General features: G+C 34.1%; 1 long non-coding RNA gene across 1 annotated transcript in view; it reads right to left on the bottom strand.

Moving 5' to 3' along the window:
* Positions 1 to 6,251, bottom strand: part of LOC106109252 — a 65,929-nt gene extending 59,678 nt beyond the window's left edge. Inside the window, exon 1 of the long non-coding RNA XR_001225995.1 lies at positions 5,951 to 6,251. This is a non-coding gene — a long non-coding RNA (uncharacterized LOC106109252). The remainder of the gene's footprint in view (positions 1 to 5,950) is intronic.
* Positions 6,252 to 7,873: the final 1,622 nt, after the last annotated feature.

Here is a 7,873-nt window from a genome sequence, read left to right as displayed (position 1 = left end):
AATCGACAATCGCGAGCCGATGTCGTATCGAATTAAGACGTGAACGAGGTCCTCACGAACGATTTTGGACAAAAACCTTCTCTGACAAGCCGTTATACTTTTTATTGGGAAATTCTTTTGTTGTTAAGTTTTTTTTATTGGATGAGAGATTTGAAAAGATCACTTTTTTCGAATTTGTAAAATTTGGCTAATAGTTATTATAAATGCGAAAGTTTAGATGGATGGATGGATGTTTGAGAGTTTGTAGCCTAATCGGCTTAACGGATCTCGATGACTTTGCATATGATAGAGCATATGGAAGAACACATAGGCTACTTTTTTTAATTCCACGCGGACGGAGTCGCGAACGAAAGTCTTTTATCTGCTTGCGTTGTTATCTTGTTATTAACGGCAGTGTTGGTAAAATAGTGACCAAAAACCTGATGGACAAGTTAAAGGCTTTTAGGACATGCCCAGAATCGTCAATAAAAAAGTGTTGACACACCCTTCTGATCTTAAAAGTTAGGTATTACAAGTAAAACATTCTTTAAGTCGATTCTACAGTTTATAATCTATGTATTTGTCGTAGTCTTTTTTCATTTAACCCTAACGCTGACGTGTTAAACTAATTACATCTTACAAAAACACATTCGTTCGTCGGAAGAGACGATATTTGTACATCGAACAACGCAAGGTTAGAACGTATAACAAATTGTTTCTTTTTACCCAACCGGACAAATATAAGTCAAATATACAATTAGAGAGAGAAATCACGTCGCTTCGCTTGCCAGGCTTTAGCTGGTCAAGCGACAGTCTCGCATTGTTTTTAGTAGTATCAATAACATACAAAATTTAACCTTGAGACCGAGTTAGAGGACGACCACTTAAATGTCTTTTTTCCTCGAAACTTTTTGTTTCGATATTTATATTGTCTCGTATGGTGTTGGATTTGAAAGGAATAAATTAGCGGCGGGGTCGACGACTCTATCTTAATTTAGGGTTGTCAATTTTTTTTTTACACAATTTTGATTTTTGCTTGCGGAAAATTTATATATTAATAACTTTTACTTTGTCATTTAGTTTTAAATTTTAGTCCATAACTTCTGAAAAGTTAAATAGCATTTAAAAGTCACAAATGTCATCTCTATCGTCGCAGAGAACTTGATAGTAACAACCACAGTTACTGACTTACTAAAAACTAAAAACAAGAAATTATTTTTTAATTAGATCCCACAACCAGAACCGAAATCATCCTATAATAATTTGCTATCGCTACTCGCTACTAACCAATAATTCTCTTTAAAAATAAAAAAATATTGCTGTACAAATTTTTAGTTGACTGACAACCCTAAGTCATATTCTAACAGATCGAAAAATAAAACGTCTCCGTAAAATTGACGTTTTACATTACAATACTATAATTTGTTGAAACAGACGCGTAAAGTATGTCTTCACGACTACATTCAGGTCTTAAAAACATTTATTTCAAGAGTAACTAATATTTTTTTGATATATTAACCTCGTTTCAATGTTAATAAAGTTTTTTTAGATCTCGTCGATTTTATTAAGGTCTAAAATTACCATTTTCTATAATAAATTTGATATCCTAAAATTTTACTTTACATAGATCGGATAGCTATTTCGTATTAAATATAAATAAATTCATAAAATAAGTCGAATATTTTTTAAACAAATTAAAACTTTAATCAAATAATAAGTTCTATTTGAAGCCAATTTGTAATTTTATTGACAAATTATTTTTTGCGGATGTTGGCAACATCGTAAATTAAACTGTGGACAATATTTCTTCGGCCACCTGACCTTGTATGTTGTGTAACAGGCTAGCAACGAAAAGCAATTAAGTTATTTACTAGAGATTGATGGCGGTCACTATATTGGAGGATGTTTGTCACTGGGTTGAATAGATTTATGCCTAGGTTTAATATTGAGGCCGAGTCCTTCACTAGAGTATTTAAATTATATGTAAAATAATTACTAATCTGGATATAATACTTAATCTGCAATTGATATTTAAAAACAGGAAAGATTCAAGCAGTATTTAGAAGGGTCCGAAACAAATGAACAATTAAATGTTGGAACACTCAAAGTCGCGGATAATTATCATCAAATTCACTTGTAAAATATCAAACATTAGCTTTCGCCCGCGACTCTGTTCGCAAGATATTAAAAAAACAAAATGGAGTAGCCTCTGTGCTGCTCCAGACTATTCTCTACATCTGTACCAAATTTCATCTAAATCCGTTCATCCGTTTAGGCTACAACCTCTAACAAACATCCATCCATCTAAACATTCGCATTTATAATATTAGTATGAACTATGATTAACAAAAACAGATTTTAAAATGTTACCAATTTGTTAACGATGTGTCGCAGTTTAAATTACGAAGGCAAGTAACTCCGAAACGCCCACATTGTTAAACTGTTACTTTCTAATTCTCTAAATTGTTTAATAAACCAACAAACAAGTTAAACACAATATTCCTTGGAACCGTTCGATTGCGTGCTTTTCTTCGAAAGTCAATAGGAATTTCAATCAAAGTTATTGGTAATTCCGAGCATTGTGTAGGGCTTCGCATTGTGATCGAATACAATTTGCTACCGTCGGCGTCGCTTCTATATTTATACGAATTTGCCTCCGAAATTGGCAAATTGTTGACAATAGCCGCGTTCGCCCTGTAGCGACTCTGAAAAAACTTTATGGGTTTATTCAGATATAATAAAATGAAAACAGGCTTTAATTGACTACAAGAATAGTTAGATTTTTTATATTTTACACTGTGGAATAGATGAACAAGTTCTTTGGACAATTATTATATTAAGGGCCTGTCCCACCAAATAATAATTGTCTGATAACAATCGAACATGTAAAATATGTGACAGAATAATCGGATTTTGTTCCTTAATCTGGAGTGACGTCATTTTTAGACTATCTGAGCCTGTATTAGCCAGTGGTGGGACAGGCCCTAATTTATTTTTAAATTTCGAACCTTTGTAAAATATTTAAAAATGCATCAAGTATAATTTTAAGTCTTACTGTCATATATAGAACTCTTCAATGATTACTAAGTTAGGCTCTCCATTTTCTCCATCTAAAATGTTAAGGAACTCTCTTAGTAATAAACGATTCTGAGTACGGCACCTTATTTACATTACATAATCGAACACTTATTATTTTTTCATTTATAACTTACGGTCATGACGTAAGCCATACTAATACTCGTTTCTAAACGGGCGTATTTTCGGCTGTTTGAAATCACTTTCCATGGTCGAAGTACGGAGCCACTAAGTGTTTGTTCGCATACCTTTTGATATAGAACAAAGGTACGAAGCCTTAGTTTCCTTCAAACTTTTCCGATGTATGTCGAAATAAAGCTCTTTCATCAATTACGCGATGGAAAATTGTAATAAGGAAAAAGTGACGATTAAAAAAGTTATCGAAAACGGTATTGAAACTTTTGCCCTTTTACATTTGTTCCTGTAATTTGTTTTATAATTCCAAGCTAATTCCAGACTTAGGATATTCTTTTCTTATAAAAATTTTAACTATTACTCAAGTAACTTTGCTAGAGTGAAATCAATTTAATTCAAAGTATTATCAACTTGTCACGTAACGTCATATCATGTGACGTCATAAATTACATTTGCTTTTTTTTGCATTTACTTTTACCATTTATAATTTATGTTCGTTTCCTTGTCACAAATTCTACAGTTAAAAATCCTCCACAAGGACAGCATAATTATATAGCTGTCGCTCGCGACTTCGTCCGCGTGAAATTAAAATGAAATAAAAAATATCAATTAAGAGACGTCAAATGTAGCTTTACTGATAGATTTTCATCGGTGAAAGAATTCAAATTGTCCCAGTAATTTTTACGTGAAACTAATCCATACAAAAATACAAATATTTCTTCAAATATTAGTATAGATAACCATTACTCAATGAAATAACGTTGGCCTAGCTCACCGGACGTTAGTATCGAGGTACTTGCAACAGTTTTAGTCTATTTTAAGACATTGTGAGAAATGGAGTACTTACATCCTTGCAGGACTATTTAAGGCGATGACAGCTTTGCGAGCTTAATGTTATGATTTCAAATTTACTTGCACATTCAGTAATTTCAATTTGTCACATTTGTACAGCCAAAACTACTGACTAGTGTGCCAGGAATCTAAAAAAAAATATCTAGCTCGTATTTCCGCAACTTTCTTCATTTTACTTTGATAAATAAAAATATGATTACTCTTTAGTACTCGATTGTACAAGCTGACCAAACACTTCAATTCTTTGAGTCCTAATATAAAAAAGGGACCTAACCAAATTCGCTAACTATTTACTTATTGTAGTTTATATATTGATTGCCATTTTAATATTCAAAACTAGCTATAGCCCGCGACTCCGTCTGCGTGAAATTAAAATAATAAAAAAAAGAAATGAAAAAATGTAGCCTATGTTACTCACAGATAAATTACCTTACTATCGGTGAAAGATTTTTTAAAATCGGTCTAGTAGTTTTGAGCCTATTCATTACAATAAAACAAAGTTTCCCTCTTTATAACATTAAGTATGGATAAACTATAATTCTTGAATAAAAAGTTGTTTTAATTTCATGATAGACTATCAACCTTTATCATATAATCTATGTAAAAGCTATGGAATTCGAAATAATACACCACGTTATGCTTTTACCATTTAGAGAATGATACATTAAAAACATTGTAAAAAAACTGTTTTTAATTTACAAGGACGAAACGTGACTATAGTTGCAGTAGTTTCCACAGCAAAGGCACGGTAAGCGCCACACAAAACATACAAAGCTCGAAATAGTTTCAGCTGTTTGAAACAAAACAAAGGGGAAATTATTCCCAACGCGCGAAACTTTGTTTATTAGTACTACAGCTGCATTTCATTGCAGCGCTTTAAAGTGCTGTTTATGTTAGTTGTAGCAATTTTATTTGCAGGACAATTTTCTTTTTAGTATATCTTCAGTGTTACGGTCGGTAGATAAAAATTGAGACACAATAAACATAATTTTAAAGTACAAGGATATGTACATTTTAACTAATGTTTGTTTACTGGTTGACGTGGCTCTTAAAGGGAGGGACCAACCATATCTAAGTCATCAGTCCTACTAAGTTAATAAGGAAATAAATAACAAAATAATTTAAAAATATAAATATATGGAAATGGTCACACAATGATGTCGAATAGTTAATAATTTCTTTTGTCGTCAACCTAGACGACAACTCGAAACCACTTTCACATACATCGCAGCCGGTCGCTAGCGAAAAAAAATAATAAAAAACAAAACTAGACCTCTTTTAACAACTAGACCGATCTTTTCAAAGTGCAATTACAATTCGGTGAATAGCGAAATGCTTGTTATATCGGTAGTTGTTCGCGGTTCATTTAACATAAGACCGGTTCTATAGAGCGACCCAGGTTGTTTGCACATAGGAAATAATGAATTGTGCACACACCGGTGGGGCACAATCGTTGCACTGACCCTGAACTTGGCACACATTCTCACGATGTTGAATGCAGGGTGTATACAAAAGAATTACGTACATGCTAAGCGACGCCACTTTTATCGGGGCACAAAGGATGGTAAACACTGGCACACTAAGTGCACGCAATACAAATCGAACTCTGCTATGTTTACTATTGGAATCCAAACTATTTGTCTAGAAGCTCTATTTTCTATGCTTAGTTTATTTGACAAATACCTTAGTATATAATTACGTGAAAAGAAGACCTAAATGTCTGTTACCAAGTCGTGAAGCTGAAACTGCGCGGTAAAAATCGCAGTTTATTTAGAGAGTAACCTCATTCCTGAGCGCGGTGTCTAGCGAAAGTAACATTCGAAGCGCCTACATAACTCACATAGCACATAAACAACTACTCCGCATGCAATTACATTACTATATGAAACATTACGTTTAAAATACTAACCTGAATACTCCGTGAAGTTGTGATCAATATGGCACTTTTTCAGGTGGAAAATGTTTTCGTGCAGAAACGTAAACATTGACAGTCCGAGCGATTAGACTTGCACACGAGAGTCGACGCGTATTGACGTAATCCGTTCGTTAGGTTAGGTAGCGGGGTCGGTGCACGGCGGGCGATGGCGGAAGCGGATTCATTAGGCCGAGATGGTTAAAATATTGCAATATTTTGACGGGATTGATTTGGGGTTGATGGAATTATAGGCGAAAGAAATGCGGCAAGTCGGGGAGTACGGAGCGTGCGCACTGCTCGCTGGGGAGTTACTGGCGTCGCCCGTGTGGCGGCGCTGCGGTGCGCGGGTATTGATAAAAGCGCAGGGCGCGTCGCGCCGCGCCGGGATGCGACGCCGAGCTTTCAGCACAACCTTGAACTCGCGCTATCGGATGTTAGATAATACCCGTTCGGATATACTCGACTCGTGTAAAAGAAAATGCATCCGTGACGTCACCACTCTGACCATAAAGACGAGCAAACGACGTCTTAAAATCTCAGTACAAATAAAGTAAATTTACTTTATCCTAACGTAGTTTTAAGCTTAAGGATCCCTACAATTAAGTAATCCCTTTGTGCGATTCAGGTGAATTTAGCGTTTTAGTTCCCTTTAGCGTACCTAAGTCTATTATTTTCAATCCGCTTTCGCTGCAACATTTTCTCATTGAAAAGAATTTACGATACCTAACTGTTCTTTGTCGTAACGAATTAAATTAAATTGTGCAGACTTTGCTTAATTATTTTTTTTAACCTCAGTATTCGCTTTTTTGGTTTGTGAACACAACAGGATCGATGGTCACGAATTTAATAATGTTTATATTCAATATTGTACCGCTAGGATTTCAATAATTAACCCAATATTTACGTGCTATATCACAATAAAATTTAAGCAATTAAGTGAAACGTAATGAAAATAGAATTATAAAGGACTTCAAAGGGAAGTGTTTGAAGGATCACGCGATCTTTGGACGTCAATGACTTGGTATCTGAATATTCATACGCGGAGGTGTCAACTGTTATTGTGAGGGGAACGTGACCGGAATCATAATATGGAATTAATTAAATTGACAGTAGAATTTTGGCAAAATTTAGCAAACGTCTTTGTTAATTTCCTAATTTATTATCTTTGTTTAATGCAAACAATCGAGTTAAGATCGAAGAAATTATAAAATTTGTTTGTAAGAGAAAATATTTTTTTTTTAATATCGATTCGATGCAGAGCAAAATACCAATAGGCACACTTGTCGTCATTCTTCTACTACTTGCAGAAACTTTACAACAATGGCTTTTTAATAAATCTAACCACAAACTCCTAAGCTATCTCTGATTCCATAATAAGAAGTTCAACAAAACGTAATATTTATTCCGATCATGAATGAAAGATAGTTAAATGATAGAAAAAAGAAATAAAATGTCGCCATTTTAGGAAGGCAAACGTCAAACATTCGATGTAAAACTCCGCGAGTTAGACACGGCCGATGAATACTAAATCAATTTTATGACTCCTTGAACACATTATCCTCATTCGATCAGTTTGTGATCCAACTCTGATGATTCAATCCATCCGTGATAAACACGCAACCCATAGAATATAAAAACTTCGATCCTAGCTTACAACTGCCAAAAGAATATAAAAGACTAGCTGTTCCCGTGCGGCTTCATCCGCATGCAACTGTAAAAACATTACTTTATTGTTTGGATTTATAGAATTCTTAATTGCTAATGTCAAAATACCAATTACCTAACTATGGCAATAATGCTTCTGTCTCTTTCCCACATTAGGATTTTTATCCAATTTATTTACCAACTAAGTTTAATAGTGTGAAAATGTATAGCCTAAAGCGTGAAATAAGTGTAGGGCTTTTTATTAAAAAAAGA

This window comes from Papilio polytes, unplaced genomic scaffold (genome assembly GCF_000836215.1).
Source record: "Papilio polytes unplaced genomic scaffold, Ppol_1.0 DF821289.1, whole genome shotgun sequence".
In the NCBI taxonomy this organism is placed as follows: Eukaryota; Metazoa; Arthropoda; class Insecta; order Lepidoptera; family Papilionidae; genus Papilio; species Papilio polytes.
The sequence above is the reverse complement of the archived record's forward strand: the minus strand, read 5'-3'. Positions and strand labels throughout refer to the sequence as shown.